Below are 24,081 nucleotides of genomic sequence, written 5' to 3'. Positions count from 1 at the left end.
TTCTGTGTGACATCAGACAGCAGCTTCCTGTTGGTGAAATCCAATGAAAGTCTGCTTTCATCCAGGCCGTCAAAGATGAACAAAAGCTGAGAGACAGCCAGCTTCTCTGCTGTGACCTTCTGTAGTGTTGGATGGAAAACATGGAGCAGCTCCAGAAGACTGTACTGCTCCTCTCTGATCAGGTTCAGCTCCCTGAATGAAAGCAGAACCACCACACTGACATGTTGGTTCTCCAAGCCCTCTGCCCAGTCCAGAGTGAACTTCTGCACTGAGAAGGTTTTTCCAACACCAGCCACGCCGTTGGTCAGAACCACTCTGATGGGTCTCTGTTGGTCAGGTAAGGCTTTAAAGATGTCCTGGCACCTGATTGGAGTGTCATGGAGGGCGTCCATCTTGGAAGCTGTCTCCAGCTGCCTCACCTCATGTTGGCTATGAACCTCTTCACTCTGTCCCTCTGTGATGTAGAGCTCAGTGTAGATCCTGTTGAGGAGGGTTCTACTTCCTGTTTCATCACTTCCTTCAGTCACACGTTCACATCTCTTCCTCAGACTGATCTTATGTTCATCTAAAACCTCCTGCAGACCAACATCTGCTGAAAGAAAGAAAAACAGAAAGAAAACTCTTCAATGTCTGAACAACAACAAGAAGTCCAGTTTTCAGAAATGAGTCCATCAGCAGACAGATGTTCAGTCTTACTTTGTACACAGCTGCTCTGACTGGCTGTCTGCAGTCCAGCTTTGCTTCTGGATCTTTCTCCACACTGGGGACAGGACCAGTCTCCTGATGAAGCAGACTGGTCCCAGTATGAGGAGATGCACTGTCTGCAGAACCAGTGTCCACAGCTGGTAGAGACTGGATCCTTCAGGACGTCCTGACACAAAGCACAGCAGGACAGCTGCTCCTCCTCACAGACACCACTCCTCTTCCTCTTCCTCCCTCTGTGAACACATTTCTTTATCACTAAAATCATTGACTGTCAGTGACAAACATCCAGATTTGATGACACTGTGCAGAAGCTCTGATGGTCACAGAGAAAAGTCAAAGTGGAGAAACTTGTGTTTGAGTTCAGAATCCAAGTTTCCTTTGCTGTTCCTGCCTGTCTTATTAAACACAGAGTGATCAGCCTACAAACTCCACAGTAAAAGCCTTCATCACAGAGCCAATCAGGCAGAAGCTTCTGCACCATCAGGACACAAACAGAGAGGAGCTTCTATCCTCAGACCATCCAAGTCCTAAATCAGAACATGCTCCCCTCATAGCATCACCATCAGGGTTTAAACAGGACCTTACATCATGTTCTTGTCTCACTGTCATATTTCAGATCATACCTGATTCATTATGACGTCACACGCTGCTACACTGATCCTGCTGCTTCATTACTGCTGATATTACTCTGCTCACTCTGTTCAGTTACTCTGTTTACATCACTTTGCTCATTTGCTTTGTTCTGCTTGCACTGCTCTGTCAGTACATGCTGTGCTAATGTGGCACAAAGCACTTTAACATTACATCTGCACAATGTTTCATTATTTCATTTAATGATTGTTTATAATGTTTTGTCCAGTCACAGGAGCAGCTCAGCACATTTCACTGTGTTGTACGTGTATGACGATGCCTGTGACAAATAAACAGCCTCGGACTCTTCAATCTTCTGCATTTCTTTGGAGATCAGCTCAGTGGCCTGTTGAGACCATCTTTCTATTTCTGATGACTCAGTTCAGATTATTATCCTGATACTTTCTTTTAAAATGTGATGAAATCATTTATCTGATGTTCTGACACAAATACACCAAAACAATCCCAAACAGCACAAACCACCACGTTACACACAGTGTAATAAAAATACAGGCAACTACAAATAAAAACACTTTAAAAATATAAACTAAAATTACAAAGTGGTCACAGAATTTCAAACACCCATAAATGAGTCAGCAGCTCTCTTACATGGTCAGCTGAGCTCCATGATTGAAGTTCACTGTTGCTGCAGGTTCATTACTGAATTGTGGAGGTTTGTTTCTGGACGAGTCACTCCTCACAGACACACAGCTGGATGCTGGAGACTGTGACCTCTGACCTCTGCAAACACAAACACATCACATGAATTACTGATTAATCTCTGTTTAAAATCTTTTAAGCAGCTGCAAACACACAAACTGGATGATGTGATGGTTTCTGTCAGTAATAGTTGTCTCAGATTAGAGTACAGACGGCTGCAGAGACGTTCACAGCAGCAGAGAAGAAATCATTACCTTGGATTGCATTACTACTACGATTGATACTAGCATTATCGTACCCGGACCACCATTAGGAATCATTTATGATGTCACTGGCAGAACATTTATAGAAACAACCTTTGAACTCTGACTCAGCAGCTCTCTTACATGGTCAGCTGAGCTCCATGATTGAAGAACATTGTTGCTGCAGGTTCATGACTGAAATATGGAGGATATTCTTTGGACCAGTCACTCCTCACAGACACACAGCTGGATGCTGGAGACTGTGACCTCTGACCTCTGCAAACACAACCACATTGCATTCATTTCACATCAATTAGTACACCACAAAAGGCATGCAAGAAACACAGTATGAAGGCAAACTTCTGGCTTCAATAACATTCAACAGGTCAGGTGGAAACTTTTCTCAGATTTGATTCATGTTTTTATAGAACGATCCAGCTAAAAAAAATATACCATTAGGTCAGGGGTCAGCAACCTTCAGGACCCAAAGAGCCATTTGGAGCCAGTTTCCACGCAAAAGAAAACACTGGGAGCCACAAATACTTTTTGACGTCTAGAATGAAGATAACACTGTATATACTGTTTTTTACCTTTATGCTTTGTATGAACAACTAAGGTGTGTTGCTTATGAAATCCATGAAGTGCTACAGAGAAAATTACATGTTATTTATGTAATGAACACATTTGAACTCTTAAAGAAATATAACAAAAGGAAAGACACCCAGCTGAACTAAAATGATGTAGCAAACAAAAGCTGCTGTGAGCCGCCACCCTTATATCTCCTTTGGGCTTTTGGAGCCTTGACCTGACTTTTAAAAAATAATTGGAAAAAAAGCTCTATGCTGCTGAAAGATGAAAAATAGATATTTGCAAAATTCTGCCTAAATATGTATTTTACCTGGTTAATGTGTGTGGCGGGGCGTGGTCTGCAGCGCCGCTGCAGGGGAGGCGGACGCACCTGAGCGGCACCCGCAATCACGCCTCGCCGCCTTAACGTCTGTGCTGTTGTGTTGGTGTGTGTCGGGCTGTGAGCTGCAAAGCTACAGCCGGCTGTGTGCGTACAGCAACCGTGTGTGAAAAGCGGTCAATAAAGAGAAGCTGAAAAGCGTGTTCATGCAAACATCGTCGGGTCTGCCGTGATATGTTTACAACGGGACTTCTGCTCCTGAACCTCTGCGCACAGCGTCTGCAGGTCGGGGCTGTACGAAGTCACTTTCATCTTTACAGGACTGTAAGCTGTCGTCTGTGAGGCGTGAGCGGTGTTTGTTTTTAACGTAGTTCACGGTGGAGAACAGCTGCTGACATAATGTGGATCCGAAGATCCATAATTGGCCTTCCTGGGGCTGAAAGTCTCGATAAATGCACGGCGTTTCGGCGGGTACACCGGCTTCCGCGAGTGTGACGCTTATTTGAACGATGAAAAAATAAAAAAATATAATTTTATTTTTATATTTCAATATCACAATAATCTTCCAATTTAGAACTACAAGTTAAAAAAGAACATAAATAAAATACACTTCAGCTAAATACTTCTAATTTATTTTCCCAAACCACGAGGAGCCGCACTGTAAGGACTAAAGAGCCGCAGGTTGCCGACCCCTGCATTAGTGTTAGTCAATGTTGCAACTGAACTGAAAAACAAAAGATTTTGGTCAGGTCCAAAGAAACAAAGTCACTATTAATACAACACAACCCCCCCAAAAAGAGCCATGTAGACCCCGGGCTCTATGGGTCTTGTGCTCGGAGCTTGTTCCTGTGCTGCCATGATTAGTGCCTCTGTGCTGTCTTTCAGTCCAGCTTTGTTCAGCCACTGGTAGGATTTCTGGATGTCAGCCACTTCCTCTGCCTGCTGGTGGTGCAAACTGTGTTGTTCTGAGTTTCATTGGACGTCTTTGTCCAAAGCACCAGACAAAGGGCAAAGTAGATGCATTTGCATCAGCAGGAAAATACACCCCAAACTAGCATCATCATTATACAACTTTAACAACTGCCACTAAATGATACTTCATACACAGACCAGTGTGAGGTTAAGTTATGATGTCACTGGCAGAACATTTATAGAAACAACCTTTGAACTCTGAGTCAGCAGCTCTCTTACATGGTCAGCTGAGCTCCATGATTGAAGAACATTGTTGCTGCAGGTTCATGACTGAAGTCTGGAGGTGTGTTTTTGGACCAGTCACTCCTCACAGACACACAGCTGGATGCTGGAGACTGTGACCTCTGACCTCTGCAAACACAAACATCAATAACTGATCAGTTCTCTCTGACAGCCATATGATCAGCTGATCCCTCTGTGATATTGTGTCTGCCTCATAACGCTGACAGGTCAGCCAATCATCAGCCAGTTTTTCTGTCTCTGAATGAACTCAGTTTGTTCTCAGCTCTTCTCTCTGATTCTGCTGCACTGACTTCACTTAAACTTACAGAGTTCAGATCTTAGCAAGAAAACAAGTCAATAAAAATCAAACTCAGATCAAACAGTTTGAACCAATCACAGATCAATGATTCTGTCATGGTTATGTTGAAATGACTAATAAAGTTAGTAGTGTTCTTACATTGTTGCTGCAGGTCCATGACTGTAAGGTGGAGGTGTTTGTGTAACCCCGTCACTCCTCACAGACACACAGCTGGATGCTGCTCCGTCCTCTTCCTCCATCTTCTTGATGTCAGGGTGGAGTTAGTCTGAGAGGTAAACACACACACTCAGAGGTGCTGTTGTACTGGAAGCATCACACTGACGACTTTCTAATGTTGGAGCTTTGGCCCTAAAGTCCAAACCAGTTATTTTAGAGGCTCAAAGTCTTTAAAAAACACCAAAACCATCACATTATTTAATAAGTACATGATCAGGTGGATGAAGGAACTCAGTGTGTTTGGGATCATCATCATGGTGAGGAGCCCACATGTTACGGCTCCTTTGGAGAGAAGCTGAGGATCACTGCAGGAAGTGAGCTCATGAAACCAAACTGCTGTTTGTGAGCAGCATGACTCTGTTATTGGACCTGCTCTGTGTTCTACATATGATCAATACTTCAAATATCTGTAAACATCTCATCTTATATTTGTTGCACTTGGTCACATCTGTCTTTAAAAATAGATTTTTAATGTCACTGAGAGTTCTTTTCTACCTTTATTGATTTATTTTGGAATAAATTAAATTTAAAGGTGCCAAAAACTGCCTGCAGCTTCTGCTCTGTGACAGGAAACTACTGTCAGGCTCAAAATGACTTCAGATTATTCATCACAGAGTGTTTATAGATCACAGGACACGTTACAGTTTTACTGTCGATGTTTTAGTTTAAAAGAATGACGTGATAAGATCTTACTCTGAATCTGCGCGCTCATTGGCTAATACCCTGAGACTGACAGGTGGTTATCCAATCAGCGTGCGGCCTCACACGGACATAAAACTCTTAAAGTTTGTTTTTGAAGGGATTTTCAGATCAGACCTGATGTTTCTGCCTACAGCCTGTTTACCGATATAATCAATATTAGATATCAGAGCAACAGAAACCTCGGTGATCAGGACGCCGGCACTGAGAACAGGAAGTGGCTCAAACGTCGCACTTTCATAAAGGCTGTATCCCAATTCAGGGTCTGTAGCCTTAAAGGCTGCATTTTAAGGCCGATTACGTCACAGTGGCGCACCGAAGGCTTTCCCAATTCAAAGGCTGCTCGAAATGCGTCCTTCACAAAGATGTCTAAAATATGTTCTCCTTCATTTCTGTCAAACAAAGCTGTGTGAAACGTTTCCAGCTGTTAGTATCATGGTTGCTAGGCAACCGGGGCAGCGCGACGGAGGCTAGACCGCCCATTTCACAAGCCTCGTACTTCCGGCCTTAGCGGTCCTTGAGTACGTGGCCCTTGAGGATCGTTGAGGCTGCAGAACCTGAATTGTACAGAGCCCCTCTGATGACATGGTCCAAAAATAAATAAATTGTGGCCACAAAATACTATTTCGTGCCCTCGAAATACTATTTTCGAGGGCACGAAATAGGTATAACGTGCGCATGAAATGCTAATTTGTGGGCATGAAATGGGTATAACGTGGCAATGAATTACTCATTTGTGGCAACAAAATAGATAACGTGCGCATATCATATTGATACAATTCCTGGACAGCTGCGTAGAGACACAAGCATGAGAGTAGGCTAAACCTATACACCGTGGACAGAGACGGTATGAGTGAGTTTTATTTTAGGCTGGGAATGAGCTACAATGCATTTTGAAAAGCCTGCAATGCAAGGAACCATTATTACGGAGAGACATTTAAACAGGATACTGAGAGCCCAGTTGCTTTACAGGGCCTGGACGCCGGGATAGATTTTATTGTCAACCAACTGCAAGGGCCTGGGAAGGATCACGGTTATTGGTCAAGTGTTTCGTGCCCACAAATTAGCATTTCGTGCGCACGAAGTAGTATTTTGTGGCCACAATTGATTTATTTTTTGGACCATGTCATCAGAGGGGCTCCGAAGAATTGGGATACAGCCTCTGAGATAGAAAGTGTGCGACCGTGAACTCGACTCTCTTTATGACACATACACACACAGACACACACACAGACACTTGTTTTCAGATTTTAGTGAGGACACCAAAAAGCCTCAAAAATATCCTCAAACTCGTGAGGACGGCCATTTTGTGGGACTCTATTAGCCCACATAGTAGCATACCAACTCTTTGTCCTCACAAACATGTCTAAACAGGTACACACACACACACAGACACACACACAAACAGGTTTGTCAGGTTCCTCGGCTCGTTCTCTGCGTTCAGTCCATTGAAGGTGATTATTGAGCCAATCACAGCTACAGAGCTCACTGTGACTCTTCTTCTCTCTACAGTCACACAAACAAACACACTCAGAGACTCTGACAGCAAAACTACAACAATGTGGTGTTAACACTCACCCTGCCTCAGCTCCACCGTCCTCCTGCTGCTCTGACGGAGGCTCAGCTGTTTCTCTTCCTGTTCCCACCTGCTCGGGTGGCTCCTCCCCTCTGCAGTTACAGGAAATCAGGTGTGTGTGTCTCTTGTTGAGACTGGTTCTTCCTGCTCTCTATCATCACATTGGGTGTTTCCAAATTCAGGGAGAGGATGCTTCGAATGCCACATTTGTAGGAAATTGTATCACATGGACGCGACGAAGGCTGTTCAAATTTGAAGTCTTCCAAATGCGTCCTTCATTTCCCTGAATTTGAAGGATGGGTCAGGTGTGTCCTTTGTGGCCCAACATATCCCAGGATTCATTGCGGGCCATACAGGAGATATTTTTCTGATAATGATAGTGATCGAAGTGGGAGTTAATGCAGGAGACGAACACTTTCAAATGTAAGTATATGAAAATCTGGTGGTGCAAAAGTTTTTATAGCGGGTGTGTTGTTAGGCTCTGGGCATCTGCATAGACATGTTCTTTTTTTGAGAATGTGAGGACAAACTTGAAAGAGAGACACTGTGAGAGTGGACACATCCACACTGCTGCTGCATCTGTGCTCACCACGATGGCCTCCTTCAGAGAGATGGAGGACTCACTCTGTCTTCTGGCTGATGTAAGTGTTCAGCTTTGAACAGCTGTCGTTCCAGCTGCTTTTAACTTTGTAGTTTCACATTTGTACAGACTTTATATTTTTTATAGACGTGTCATAAACCAGTCCTTAAATCATTTTCATTATCACAGATACAGTCTACACTCTGCATCATGAGCTGGTCAATATCGCAAAAGTTGTAATTCGTTTCATGTTTCATGTAAACTGCTCTGAGGTCACAGTGACACCAGCAGATGTAGTTACAGCCTCTCTGTCCCCACCATCCCGAGGCTGACGGTGCTCTGTAAGCTCTTCATAGAAGTTTTGCTTTAACGGCTTTGAATCTCAGTGACCTCCACCTCAAGGAGAATTTTACTCAGCTTCCTCCTAATATTTCACAATAAAAGCTGTGCTCAGTGTTTTTGTGAACATGTTGCTTGTGGTGTGAGGCCGAGCCTTTATGGCTGTTGCTTGGCTCCTGTGGGACTTTCTGAAAGAGTGTGAGTGAATTCCTGGAGTGCTGCAGTGTTTCTGACAGCAGACTGAGCTCAGACGTGTCTGCCACTGAACCCTCAGTGAAAACACACCAAATAAGATGTGAACTGAAGCAACATGGCCGTCTGCTTTGTGCTCTGTACAGTAATCATATTCATGCTATTTATTTCAGACAGTAACAGACCAGCTCAGCTTCCCCGTTCTCCACTGACGTCCTCGCTGTGACCCAGGCCCCAAAAAACAAGTTCCCCTCAGCTGTGGACTTTCTTGGAGCTCCAGAGATCCACCCAGCAAGGTTTAAAGGTCCTGCTGGTGATTACCTGGGCAGTGTTTTACCTGTGGCTGTGTTCAAACGTGTTCACACCTGAATCCTCACAGCTCCAATCACGTCTGACACATCCTGATAGGAATACTTCAATCAGTGAAGTACTCGAGTAAATGTACTCTGTTACATTCCAGCACCGGTCATATCCACGCTGTCGCCCAATGGGGTCGGTGCCCCCACTGTGGGCACGCCCCTGTGTAGGGGCGGGGTTTAAACTTTTTTTAAAACAGCGTGACAATAAAGAAATGTTCTTTCCAGAGTTTGTGTGTAAAAATGATCCAAATAAAGGTTGAAATCAAAGTGAAAATGTGCAGAACGTTGTTTATTTTATTTATTTATTTATTTGGCACTTTTAATTACAACAGTGGTGCTGTACAAACATACAAATTACACAATAAAATAGCAATATCAATTAACATCAATGCTAAATAGCTAATAAAAATGAGTAAATAACTCTCATGTAGTATTAAAAGCCAGTGAGTAAATGCACGATCACCTCTAAGAACCAGCCTCGACCTTGGTGATCTAAGAGCTGTAGGGGGCATATAAGGCTGCAGTAGGTCTGACAGACACCCTGGGACCTGTCTATTCAGTGCTTTATAAGTCGCCAATAAGATTTTAGGCTTTTAACAGTTTTTATTCATTATCAGGAAAAGCATTAAAACATAACAAAGCAGACAAACAAGAGAAAAAACCCCCAAAGGAAATACATTGAAGTCATTATCCCATATGGAAAAGATATATAGAAATCTTATAACGTTTTTATCTGTCTTGTATGAAACTTGTATGAAAAGCATACAGGAGTGAAAGCACATATAAGATCCCTTGAAAAATTATATAATGAAACTTGTATGTTTTATATACTTACTAAAAAATATATGAAAGTAATGAGAAAGTGACCACTTTCATGAGTAAATCATATATGTTTTTACTATTTCTTTTCCATATGGGATATACCTGTGCAAATACACATATTGGGGGTGGGGGGTGGGGGGACTGAAAGAAGAGAGAAACAAACAAAGAAACAAAAAAGAAAGGAAAAGAGAAAATAAATATTTACTCACAGATTTAGAAAAAAAGATAAACTACAAGAGTGAACTGTTGTGCTTTACACTCACTCCATATTTACCTGAGGACATCTTAGAAGCAGCTCCCCCCCCTCAACTGTTGGGACAGATCATTTGGCAAATAAAGAAAGCAACGGGGACCAAACATTTAGAAACAGATCCTCATTTGGACGGGCTTTATGTTTGCTCGTTGTTTGCTAAAGAGACTTTTCTGCAGCATTTCTCTCCCGACTTCTTTGTAGCACCTTTCACTGTCACACATTTGATCTTTACAGCAGGGCTGTGCCATATCATATACCATACTATAGAATTTTGACATAGTAGCTATATAATGTCACTCCTACTTTATAGATCTCCATCACCCGATCCTCCGAAAACCTCTTGGAGTTGGCAGCACTCGACTGAGCCATTTTGTGCAGAAGAAGATTAAAATGATGCTTTAAACTCCAGATGTTATCTGAGCTCAGATCCTAAAGCCAGACCTCTGCATCTTCATTCTTGTGGAAAAGCAGAGCAGATGTTGTTTTCAGGAGGATGCTGCTATAATGGCTTTAGTTCCTTGCAGGTAATTATGACGACAGCGGAAGCAGCAGGAACAACAAACAGCCCAAACTAACAGACAAAATATTAATGAAAGTCCAACCCAATCTCCTCCATCCCCGTATCCTCCACTATTTGCATCTTCATCTGTGAAACCTGCAGAGCAGAAACAGTGTGTGGACAAAGTTAGCCGGTATGCAGACATGTTTGCTTTTGTTACAGGAGTTTGAAACACATCTGCAGCTCATTCAGAGGCTTTGGGGCCGTACACACTTCATTTTAAATCAGTACAGCCGATCACACAGCTGCTGGATGTTTCTTTGAATCATAAGAACATTAAGACAAACAAGATGATCATGAAAATCATATTAATGATTGATTTGGCCTACGTTTGATGCTGAACTGCAGTAGCTCCTGACATTGTGCTTTTATTTCGTCTGGATTAGTTTGCAGCACTGCTGCACAGTTTACATTAAAGTGCACTTTTGCAGAGCAGACGACCCCCTGCACGACTGATGGGGTGAACCAAGGCCCTGCATCAGACAAAGAAGCATTATTTCAACTGTGAGTCATGCAAAGCAGCTCTAGTAGAGTCCTGTAAATGAACAGACTGGATCCCTGTAACGTACCACCTCAGTGACCAGTGGAAACATTCAAATGTTCAGGTAGTCATCCTAACTGACTTGGGGTTTCTGCCAGTGTGTTACAAGTGAAGCAGCTCGCCTGGTCTACACACTGGGACTTGTTTCTTTAAATCACCATTAATACAGTTTCAGCTGCTGACACATTCACTAGTGGGTAGTAATTAAAGCATGCTGCACCACTCATGAGTGCTATCATTCAGCACTCTCATTCATTTGTCTTAAAGCTGGTAATTAAACTCCCTGATGCCTCACTCTGTCTCACTCTTTTCTGTGTGTGAGAGAAAGAAGATGCAGCTGTGTTTCTAACAGCTGCTCTGGAGGAAGCCCTGCAACTCTAGAATCTCACCTGAGTCTGTGCCTGTGAGCTTGATGGAGTGCCTGAACTCCTTGATGACTCTCTCACCACAGATGCTGTGGTTGGCTGTAATCTTACATTCATATCTTCCTGTATCGCTGATGCTGATGTTCCTCACAATCACAGAAACGTCTCGCTCCTTCATGGATGAGCGTCTCAGCTCCACTCGGCATTTGAAGGACTCGTGCTGATAGTTCTCATCTGAGTGATGGCTTTGGAAGAACACAGAGCCGTCTGACTCGAGCTCGGGTCTGCTCCACTCTAATGCTGTGATATCTGCATCTGTGGGTCCCCGACACTGAAGAGTGACGTCTTGTTCAGACCTCACTTTGACATCTGTGTGGTCTAAAGTGAGACTTCACTCAAATGTGTGCTCAGATGAAATGATCAGAAGAGTTTCGTGATGAGAACTTAGAGTCAGATCAATATTGCTGCAGTTTATTACTCAAGACTATAAATTTCTATAATTCCATAACTATGAGTGTAAGATTATTATATTATCTTATGCCACGTTGTACCCCTAATTAAAGATTGTGAAATTATTATGTAGTTTTAGTTTGCATTATTCTCCAGACTTAGAAGAAGGTGATAACTATTTGATTTATCAGACTGATTTGTATTACATCAGACTGCTGATTTATGGTGAATGAATGATATTGTTTTATGATGCATGATACTGCTGAGTTATAAGAAATACTGTTTTCAGAGAATCAAGGCCTCATTTGTCTGATTAGAAAAGAACAGAACATGCTGCACAGGAAGCCGAGGTCATAACTCAGGCTCACTGAGAGAGAAAGAATGTGGATGTTTAGCTTGGAGGGGCTGAAGCTATAAGAATGTGAGAAACGCTCAGACACTTGGAGATCAGGCGGACACCCTCCCGCGCTCATCTCCCCATCCGGATGGTTTATGGTCAAAGTGTTTGTCTGGAATAAAGAGATTGTTGATTGAGCATTTATACACCGAGTGCTGTTCTTCCTTCAGCCCAAAGATCAAAGAACTGGAATATTTAACATGAGAAAATCAAGAGGATTTTTTGCATTTTCTGTATATTTTGCAGTAACAGCAGTAGTAGGATGATCCAAACTCACCCGAGGCCTCACTGTGAGGTTGATGAAGCACTGAACGATCTCTCTGTGCTCTTTTTGTTCCTGAACACAATCCGACACTTGTTTGTGCCGTTATCGCTGATGATGACGTTCTTCAGAATCAAAGTGAGGTCTCCATCCTTCAACTCCACTCGGTCTCCAAAGGACTCAGGCTGCTGTCTTTGAAACAAGTTACGATAGAACAGAGGATCCAGGCCACGTCTGCTCCACTGCAGCAGGGTGATGGCTGCAGCTCTGGGACACGGACAGCGAAAGGTGGCCTCTTGTCTGGGCGTCGCTTTGATTTCTGTGTGAGTCATGGACACACACACACCATCAGTGGCTCTGATGCCAATAGACCTGTGTCTGTTTCTGATTGGTCAGAATCGTAAACATGGGAACACTGCCTCTTTCATGTGAACACACTCTTACCTATTGATTGAAAAAGTCTGGGGTAATTTATCAAGTTGAAAAGCACCTTCATGTGACCTCTCATCAGTAGGAGTAACGCAGCTCAGACAGGTAGGTGGGGTGAGAAAATAGAAGGATTTAAAAATAAATACAAGAACTTGGAAATGTTTTCACTGCCCACATGTTTCTATATCAGCACTGCCAGTGAATTTTGTCCCCCCTTTCCTTTAGTCTGTGTGTTGTGGCGTCTCCCCGTGCTTTCTTTTCCTTTTCTCCCTCCTTTTACCACCAATACACCAGCAGATGGCCGCGCCTCCCTGAGCTTGGACCTGCTGGAGGTTTCCTCCTGTTACAAGGGAGTTTTTCCTTCGCACTGTTGCTAAGTGCTTGTTCACAGGGAGCCGTGATTGTTAGCATTTCCTCTGTATTAATGTAAACTATTTCAGTCGAGTACAAAATGCTTTGAGGTCACTGTTCTTGTGATTTGGTGCTAAAAAGATGGAGCAGAACTGAAAGTTTGGGGGACTTTGGTGTGTTAGCCTCGTATGTTGACAAAGGGATAAAATTGCATTTTTTGAAACACACTGTTCTTTACAATCACTGCTCATATTTTTTATAATTTCCTTGTTTGCACATGTTATTAATAATCTGGTATCACAGATGTTTGATGTAGACTAAAGCTCGTCTGCGTCATCATCACCTGACTGCCAGCAGGTGTCAGGCTGACTGTGAACTGCCCGTCTGAAATATACAGTGTGTCATGTTTCGGCTGTGTACAGGCAAGAGAAGGACCCAAACGCAAAACTCACCACGCAGGAATAAAACTCAAAAAGCTGCTTTATTGCAGAATGGCACAAAAATATAACAAAACTAAACTGGGGCATGGATAAACTGACACACAGGGAAACACAGCCATGAGGGAGACTACGACACTGACAAAGAGAAACACAGGGCTTAAATACACTGAGGGATAACGAGGGAATGAGACACAGAAGGAGAGCACAGCTGGGAGTAATCAGGCTGGACGAGACAAGGGAAGCAAAACTAGAAACACTCACATGAGACATGGACCTTCAAAATAAAACAGGAAACACACTGAACTCTAAACATGCAAACTTAACAGCAACTGAGAAGACAGAACATAGGGACCAGAAACATGGTATAAAGAGGTCACAGTAGACACAACATTGAACACAGGGAAGCCATATTACAAAGCCAAAGAACTAAACCTATGATAACCATAACTGAAATCTAGGGAAACAGGAAACAGTACAACAAAGGACTCAAAACATAATCCATAATATAAAAACACGAGATCTCTTCAAAATAAAACAGGAAACACGAGAGGCAGACATGACAACATAAGACAACAGACATGAAACACACGAAGGGCAAGGGAGACTTCACAGGGGTTGAAAACACAAGGGGGAGCTAATAAGCAAACGAACATAGGAAACCTAATAAGCTTAAACATACACTATAAACATCAAAAGAACTAAAACTCAAAACACTGGGTCATAAGACCCAGGATCGTGACACAGTGGCTTGCAAAAGTATTCGGCCCCCATGAACTTTTCCACATTTTGTCACATTACAGCCACAAACATGAATCAATGTTAGTGGAATTCCACGTGAAAGACCAACACAAAGTGGTGCACACGTGAGAAGTGGAACGAAAATCATACATCATTCCAAACATTTTGTACAAATAAATAACTGCAAAGTGGGGTGTGTGTAATTATTCAGCCCCTGAGTCAATACTTTGTAGAACCAGCTTTTGCTGCAGTTCCAGCTGCCAGTCTTTTAGGGTCTGTCTCTACCAGCTTTGCACATCTACAGACTGAAATCTTTGCACATTCTTCTTTGCAGAACAGCTCCAGCTCAGGCAGATTAGATCAGGGGCGTCAAACTCAATCGCACAGGGGGCCAAAACTCAAGGCACACTTTAGGTCGTGGGCCAAACAAGATAAACATTTATTGAACACACTAAAACAATGTTTTTTTAAACATAAATATGAATAAAAACAGACAGGAATAATATTCCAGATTAAATAAACTTTTAAAAAAAATAAACTTTAAATATTTTGCTCTTCATAAAAATATATCCTGTCAAAATTATGCAAGTTAGAAATATGAACATGCTGCCAAAACCCCCAGAAAAAGCAAAAAAAGCACACAAGGGCAGTTTCATGTCGGTTACACTTTAACATACGTTTTCAAAAATGTCTTTCCCTGTCGTTGTCCCGTGCATCGATTTAATGTTCAGTATTTCCTCTCCACGGATGAAGATGGCCAGCTGTGCAATGTCCATCATGTCTGTACTTTCATCCACAGCAAGCAATAAAGTTTTTGCTTCTTTCACACAACTGTGTTCTTAAATCAGTGGCCATCTCACAAACCCGATCAGCAATCGTATTTCTGCTCAGGCCCACATTTGCAAAAATCTGCGTTTTGTAGTGATGGCCCGCTTGAAGCTGGTGCTCCGGAGCGTGTGTCGAAAAAAACAACACACTGGTTCAGAAGCACTGTGTCGAGGCTTGCTTCGTTTGGCAAAAGTCACGTGACCAGTGACGTCCGAAGCTTCATTACGCACGTAACTGCTTCGGTACCTGATTCAAACGGATATAAGGAAGTGAATCATCCACGGGATTCGTGGAGTGTGTTGATGGTGACAGAGAGCGAGGAGGTGATCATTCCACTGACAGATATGGAGCCAGCGAGGAAGAGAGGACGTTATGGCGTGTGGGAATATTTTGAGTTGATTTTGCTCAATTCATTTTATCTGCCGAAGTGAAAAACTTGAAATGTCCAAAATCATGTTTTCATAATGTAAATATCATTACAGCATATGACTTTAGGAACACTTCCATGTGAATTAAAGCTGATGAAGACTACAAAAATGTATTTGACACTATACGTACATTACATTGCTACAGTTTAGAAAATCATTTTGTTTATTGTTTTTAGGTGATAGTCTGCAGGACCCAGGGATACCTGCATATCTACCAACTTGCAGTGTGGTTCCTGCACTCCACAGCCTCTTCTGTTCCATGCAAGTGGATTTTCTCCAGGGCAGGAGAAACTATTTCTAAGAAAAGAAACAGACTCAGCCAGCGCACAGTAACACTAATCCTCTTTTTAAATGTAAATAACAAAAGGGCTACCTGACATAGAGCATGTTTTTACTTTGCAAGTTCTTGATTAGGGGTGGGTTTTGATTATCGCTTTTCTGATTACAATCCATGCTAAATTGAATAAAGTGATATTGATTCATTACAATCCTGCGTCGATTTGTAAATTAACGTTATTATGCCTGAAACGCCAGCATCTCAGGTTAAACCTCACAACATGTCGTCAAACACCATGCAGCTAAAACAGTAACTGGGAGCAGGTTTACGGATTCTGCATACAAACGTGAACACAGAGCGCGGACCCGACGCGTCAGAGTCAGATTTTGGTGCGTCGTCGGGTCCGCGCTGTGTTTGCCTCTTTTTTTTTCGCTGGCTTCTGCAGCTGCAGCTTTCATAACTCTCTGGTTACATCTCTAATTAAGTCTCACATGTGTCAGCTTTCTTTTAATAGATACGAAATTATGGATATATATTGTTAAATGACCAGAATTGTAATATTTCTGACTGAGGCAAAACTTTCCAGATTCCAATCAAATTGAATCGGATCCTGTATCGAATCAAAAATGATTCTACAAATCAGTGACGATGCAGCCCTACTCAGCTCCCTAAGCATTCTCCCTTTCCAGTTCACAATCAATCCCACCCCTAGGTCAAAAATATGTATAGGACAATTGGCCTCATCTAATATTTTGTATGAACCTGTCGAGCTGTCCAGTGATTAAACGACAAGTAGATGGAGGCAGGACTTCACAGCAGGGGCATACTCCATAATGTGCTGTGCATTCTCATATGTATATTATATATATTGCTCACTTATTGTATTTACCAACATCAAGGAGTTATGAGCAAAGAAAGGCCACCATAGTGCATGTTTAAATAGGGAAAGTTTATTGATCAAAATGTATTACGCAGATACGCATTACATTTTTTTCAGCCCCCCAATCGAGAAAACAAAACCAATTACATGTTCAAAGCAACGGAACGGTGGCCCAATATCAGAGAGAACTCCACTCTTGAGTGAGCAGCGATGATTGAGCAGTCCGTTTTATTTTGCAGATTCAAGCTGCTCTCCAAAATATTCGCCACCAGATGTCACCGGAGAGGACTGTGTTGAAAAGCTTCGAGTAATAAAGCGTTTTTCAATACAAGCTTCAGTGCTTCGGAAAGCTTCATTTGGCCATCACTAGCGTTTTGTTTGGACACAAGACGTCGCACAGCTTCATCATGCAGCTCTTCAGAGTGGTATCGGGCTGATTTGGCTCCTCTGCTACAATAAAACTTGCTCTCACAACAGCTTCACTTTGTGATTTTGCTCTGGTGATGTTACACCCTGAAAAGGGGCTGAAAAGGGGATAAGTCAATGACGACGCTCAGACACGATGCTTCTCCTTCAGCAGCTTCATTGCTTCGTGGCCAGAGCTCCCCCTTCCGGCAACGGCAGGCATAACTAATCAATCGTGATCACTAAATCACATGGATTATTCCCCAGGCTCAACAAGTAGATCACAGATTGAATGTTACACAGGTTGTAGTCGCATTAAGGATTATTATCCGGTTGAACATAGTCATGAACTCTTTTAACTATTTTAGCCTGTGTTACATTACATCTCTTTGATGGGACTTCGTTTACCCTTGTTTATACATTTACATATTTGAAATAAATTGAATAATATATTGGGTAACTTTTAACCACAACTTTTTACTCCATTATGAACTTCAACAAATAATCAATCTATCACAGTGACAAACGTCTGCTGAAATGTCAGATTCTTCTTTAGCTCTTCTACTTTCTGTAGTTTCTGCTCTGCATTTAGGTTTTTCAGGTTATCCTGACGTTTTGTCTCGAAGTGCCGTCTTAAATTAAATTCCTTAATTACAGCCACATTAGCTCCACTAATAAGATACATGGGTTTACCAGCATGTCTGTAAACATATATTCAGTCTCCCACTGGCGCTGAAAGGCTCTGCTTTCAGAATCAACTTTTCTCTCCATCATTGTGGGCGGCTAGCTTCAATAACAGAAGTTTGACTTGATTGATGCGGGAATGTTCCCAGTTAGCCTGGGTGCTTCAGCACCCCCCAAAATGAATCAAAGCACCCCCAAAGATTTCTTACTTTTTTGACAATATTTGCTGTTTGTGTGACACACTACTAAAAATATAAAAAGCATACAGACTTGGTTGAGACGTAACACTTTAACAACAAAAGTATAGATAACCTCCCCCCCCCTCCTAAAGTGGTTTGTTCCAGCTCTCCCCTGCTCTGGCTTTAGCGCCCTTTCTGCCAGAGGATGGTGGCTGAGACGCAGCAGAGCGGAGGTGTAAGTGCCTGGCTTAAAACAGGACATATTGGCTGCATTTAACCTTCAGTTACTCTTTATATAGTTAGGTAGGAGTCAGGCCACGTTTCTTTTAGCTGAAAAACATTACACCAGGTAACCTGCAGTGTTGAAAGCGTGTTTTCCCACGATGTTTGCTACCCTACAATCCGTCCTGCTCTGTAGTAAAATCAGCGACATTTGACCGTCCTGTTGCTCCCATTGAAATGTATACAGACTATTTAAAATCTAAAACTTATAATTGTCCGTAGCCTGCTGTTGTTACCACTGTCCTGTTTTAAATGGATGCTAACTAGCTAACTGACTGAATGCCCATTAACCTTATAACTCCTGTTGTGTGTGTGTGTGTGTGTGTGTGTGTGTGTGTGTGTGTGTGTGTGTGTGTGTGTGTGTGTGTGTGTGTTTGTGTACAGAGAGACAGCCAGGTTCATAATGGATATAAGGAAGTTTTTTCAAAAAAAGGAGCCACATTCAGGAAAAAGTGTAAGATCAAATGATCCGTCAATCAAGAATAATGTTGGATCAGTGTTTCAATGTTTATATCTTTTATTAGATGTTCGTGTGGTTTGGTTATTTGCCTTTTGGTTGAAAATAGACTGAGAGAGGACTTTTTGTTAGTGATCTTAATAGTATTTTTTCATATTAATTTAATTTTTCATCTGATTGAATACAATCTATTTGTGTATGATTGTCAGTCGAAAGAGGGAGAGAGGAAAGAGGGGAACGTGAGGAGAAAGTACAAGGTCAGGAAGAACCAGGTAAGAAAACAGACACGGAACAGTGACAGGCACAACAGAAACTGTTAAACTGACAAAGAGAAAAAACCTGATTTTACTCACAATATCTGGAAGTTGTGTTCTCCCTATATTAAAGCTGCTAAACAGAATCTGCAAAACAAACTGGGTTGAAACATTTTGACCCTCTTTAACAACATTCCAACATAACATTATCATTGATTGGGGAGATTAAAATTAATGATATATTTTTATGTGGTTCAGCCACAACTCTACTAAAACCTCAGCCAGTAATAGGTCGGCCAACTTTTGGACCGTCCAGTTGTCTGTATGACTGCCGCAGTACGTACATCACATTTGCACACTATCAGAGCCAAACAGCCCTGGTGGAGTGAGGAGCTGTAAAGAGAAGCAGATGCTCTGTTTATATTCTACAAATGTTTTAAGCTTGTTTCAAAGATTCTGTACTGCACCTTTAAATGTTTTCCAGAAGCACACACTTATCAGTGTTTTTCACACTTTTTACAGTGTGGACCACCTGATAAAAATGTCAAGCTCTCCCAAGCACCACTATGAAAGCATGAAACTCATAAATCTAAAAACACAAAATTAGTATCTGCAGTAAAGATTTTTTCATGCATTGTATACATTCTACCACAGGCAAAGTTGCCTCCATTTTTATATTCGTTTTTTAAATATTTTGTAATAATTTATTTGTAATAATTTATTTATTTATTAATGTAATTATATTTTTTATGTATCTGTATTATATTATACAAACACATTAAAAGTGAATCTCTGTCCAAAATATGCACTCAGTTTACTTCTTTCTCACTATGAGCATCATTCATTATTCTCCTCCAGTAATTAAGGTTAGGATATGTATTTTTTTTATTCCAATCCATTCTTCTTTGGCAGCATTTAAATAACCTTGATCAGAATTGATGGTTTTGTTACAGACTTTTCAAAAAAGTGTTTTGCTTTTTTTTCACAAATGTGGGATTAAATTGTTAAAAAGTACAAAACAGTGATGTCATGTTTTGTGACGAGGACCCAGGCACAGAGAGACTTGATGGATTTAAGAATCTTTTGATTTAATAAAGAAATTTGCAGACTTGCACAGAGATGGTAAAATTATGATGACTGATAAAGGAGACGAAGACAACATGAGGACAGGGAGGATGCAGGGACCGACAGAGACGGGGAAGAAGTCTCATTGTGACGAGTAAAGTGTATCTTGGCTGGCTGGGCAGCTCTCTGGGTGCTCAGCCCCCCGAAGCTCTGATCCTAGAATCGCTCCTGCAAAAATTTTACATTTTCTGTAAATTCTGTGAATCTCGGGCAGCTCGACTTGCGTGAAGTGTTTCCAGCTGGGCGTCGTGTACCTGGAGTCGAGTGTTTTAATTGAAACGATACATTTTTAGACATAAGTTGTAACGGCCGCCGTTTTCTTTGTGAGTATTTATTACACGGCGTGCTGCGGGGACAAGCCTGTTCTAACGTTTGAGTCTAAGCTTTAGTTTTTGCTTCTCATCCGTAAACACTCTGCATCTTTCATGTGATTCAGTTTATTTTGAAAAGTCTCAACAGGCTTTATGGCTTTATTGTGAAAGGTTTATGTGGAAAATAAACAAGCGGACAGTCGATGGTTTTACCATCGTTGTTGCTAACGACAACGCATAAAAACAGGCGCTTGTCCGTCCGTAGTGTGGTTATATTAAATATAAGAGAAAGAGAGAACTTTAAGAAATGAATATAGCCGCTACAGTGACCATCAAAACATGAAAAAATATTGCTGTAAACAGTTTATTTTGCGACACCACGAAACAAACGATAGCGTAAAATGAAACGATAGATGTTTTTGTATCGTCATCCGACACATATCGTTATATCGAACAGCCCTAATCAATACAGTTTTCAAAAAATGCTTCTCTGTGCAGAATCGTTTTAAAAACATAAACAGCTGTGGGATGCTGCTTGTCCGTGATTTGGACATCATATTTTCTTGTTTGGCTTGGAAGGAAGTTGGTTTGGAAACATATTTGGCGACGCTTCATCTTCTGCTTTGCAACTGTGTGGGATTTAAAAACCTGTCCATGATGCTGGCAGTGTCCAAGCATGTTTTTGTTTTTTAAGTTCATATCTCCCCTGCAACGGCTCTGAAAACATGTGTTCTAACAGCAGCAGTACTGAGCTCAGTCTCAGAGAGATGCAGATGCAGTTTGCATGTAACTACACGCAGCCTTCCTCTCTCCCTCCTTCTTGTGGAGCAGGTCTCTCTCTCTCTGGTACACAACTGCACGCACACGCGCGCACACACACAACAGAAGAAAGGAGAACTGGAAAGCCGAAGACTTGTTGACTAGATTCCTAAGCAGTGACGCGGTGGATATTCATCATCATTTGCCCTCCTGTCCACCTTTGATAGTTTACACTCATTCTCTTGTGCCCTTATTTGCCTTTACACCACATAAAGGGGGGGGGGGGGGGGGGGGGGATTAATTTGATGCTACAAGTGCCTAAAGCAGGTGCCCGAGAGGATCACATATGGAGAATGATGTATGGCCACATCTGCGCATCTCGTTTAGTAGCAGCCTTGGATGAATAGACTGTTGTGTTGCTTTAAGAGGCCCCATGGGCAGATTAGCTCTTGTAGTCCAAGACAAAGCTCAGATTATAGAGGCAGTGCCATTTCACATCCTCTGAACACCCACAGTCCCGCACAACTCCTACAGATTAAGCTGTGATGAAGCTCCACTGTGATGATGATGATGCTCCCGTGCGCACATTTTATTACTAACAGTCATGGAGGTCATGCTGAGCAGGGAGGGGATGATACGGATCAATAGCACTGTAGTGTAACATGGGTAAAAAAAAGCCATCAGGGGAGATCAGGTAGAGAACATGAAGGTCCAGTCACACTGAATGGATTCATTTTTACCAACAAGTGCTTTAAAGAGAGCTCCTGCTTGGCACAAACAGCTGTGTGCCTTCAGAGACTCAACTTCCATCAAATATTTGTTTTTTAATTAAGGCACAAGTGCACAGGCAGCAGTCTGTGTTCAGAAAAACCCAAAACATTTGATTCAAATTTAGAACAAAAACACCACAGTGGGAGGGAAACAGAGAAACTGGCTTCTTTTTTCCACTATAACTGTGTTTACAGGCCGTTCCAGTCTTTATCTGTCTCACACACTCGACCAAATAACAAACACAAAATAAAAAAAGAACATCTCACATAAATAAATACAGAAATAATCCAAAAGTAGCTATATTAGTAGTGAAACAAACAAGAAAAGCATTTAAAAACCAAACGTGTAAAATCAGTCAGTGCATGATTACATTGCTCCGCCCATCAAAAAGTGACCTGTGTGAATATCACCATCTCATTTATAGGACTGATGAACGTTGGTTGGAACATTTGTAGTCCAATCATACTTCACAGACATCTTTAATCTTTCACTGAGTCAGGCTGTTGTTCTCACAAGCCTCAAACTCTCCACCATCATTCCTGTGCTGAAGTAGTCGTGTCCCTCCTGCATGAAGGACGACTGTCCGGTCCCACTCACCTCCATCATTATGAAGAGCTTTGAACAGTTAGTCATGCATCAAATCAAAACTTCCCTCCAACCTGGATCCATGTCAGTCACATACCGCTCAAACCGCTCGACCGATGATGCGATTTCAACTGCCCTCTTATTCAGCCCTCACACATCTGGACACTCATACGTTAGAATGATGTTCACAGACTTCAGCGTTCAACACCATCTTTCCCCAGCAACTCATTCACAAACTGGATCTGCTGGGCATCAGCACCTCGCTGTGTCACTGGCTGCTGGATGTCCTGAGAGGAAGACAGCAGACAGGTCGGCAGCAACACCTCCAGCACAAGAACACTGAACACAGGCTCCCCAAGGATGTGTGTCGAGCCCCTTCTCTTCACTCTGCCTCTCATTTCTTATCATTTTCAGTCTTTTAAAAGGTGAAGTGTTCAAAAGAACAACAGCACCTGATCTCTGCTGAGGTGTTAAAGAGCTCTTATTTTAGGATGTGATGATGAGACAGCATACAAACTTACAATTACATGATAATAATACATTTGTAATACACAACATTTGGCTTGTAATTGGTGACATCTGTAACACCACATTTGTGATTGAGACCTTTTGAGGTCAACATGGTGACTGAGGACAACGGGTCCTGCAGAGTCAGTAGTTTCTATTCAGCTGTTTTGTTTTCATGTCTTCTCCTCCATCATCAGTTATCAGGAGAGCCGACAGTCAAAGTGCAAGAATTCAAAGAAACACAGAGATTCTCCTTACAGAGCAGACACAGCACAGATGTTTCCTTCATCGTCCTTCTCACTCGTTTCAGCTTCTTTTCATTTCTGTCACTGACACCAAGTAAAGCCGCCCTCTTCCTCTGAGCACCAGCTTTTCTATTATTACAAAGAAGAAGAAACCATTAAAACACCAAAGCACAAACACACTGTGGAGCCTTTTTGGTTTTCTTAACACACTTTTACAGACACTGAAAGCACAAAGCTGCTCCACAAACACAGGATTAAGAACAGAAGAAGATTTCTGTCAGGAAGCATATCTGGAAGAATATTCAGGCCCAATCTGACACACAGACCATAATAATAAAAGTGGAGAATGATCAGAATCATTTCAGAATTTTCAAATAAATCCAGATTCAGTTTTGGCAGCAGAGCACAGGGATGCACATGAGACTGAAAATCAAGTCTTCTGTATCTTTGTAAGTCCTGTGACTGTCTGGCAGTCGGTGACCTTCACCTCTGATGAAAAACTGAAATGAGATCTTTTCTCAGCTGATTTTAAAAAAGAAATGTGAGTAATGATCCAATCAATCATTGTTATTGTTGGCCAATACTGTGAAGACCAAACTAGGATTCACGTAAACGCTGAGATTCAAAGTATAATTCAATGATTATTGTCATAAATGACAGATATAGTATTTTTCTATTTTGTCTCGTATGTTATTCTGTTTATCTGATTCTATTGTTTCCCCTTGAAATCTCCTCCAGTTTGCGCTGATCCAGGACGTCACAGGTCTTGGACTCAGTCGTGGAGACGATGGTCTGGTAGCGAACACAGATCTTCTCCACGCCCTCCACCTGAAACACACCTGAGCTCAGTTTGAATCCGTCTCATTTCTGGAAAATAGA

General features: G+C 42.0%; 1 protein-coding gene across 1 annotated transcript in view; it reads right to left on the bottom strand.

Moving 5' to 3' along the window:
* The window catches only part of LOC147302750 (NACHT, LRR and PYD domains-containing protein 12-like), a 144,310-nt gene that overhangs the window by 27,187 nt on the left and 93,042 nt on the right, over window positions 1–24,081 (bottom strand). The window lies entirely within an intron of this gene.

This window comes from Aulonocara sp. 'chitande type north' Nkhata Bay, linkage group LG23, assembly GCF_057382095.1.
Source record: "Aulonocara sp. 'chitande type north' Nkhata Bay isolate Kocher_YH1m ecotype deep benthic linkage group LG23, A_spYH_male_GT1.1, whole genome shotgun sequence".
Lineage (NCBI taxonomy): Eukaryota > Metazoa > Chordata > Actinopteri > Cichliformes > Cichlidae > Aulonocara > Aulonocara sp. 'chitande type north' Nkhata Bay.
The sequence above is the reverse complement of the archived record's forward strand: the minus strand, read 5'-3'. Positions and strand labels throughout refer to the sequence as shown.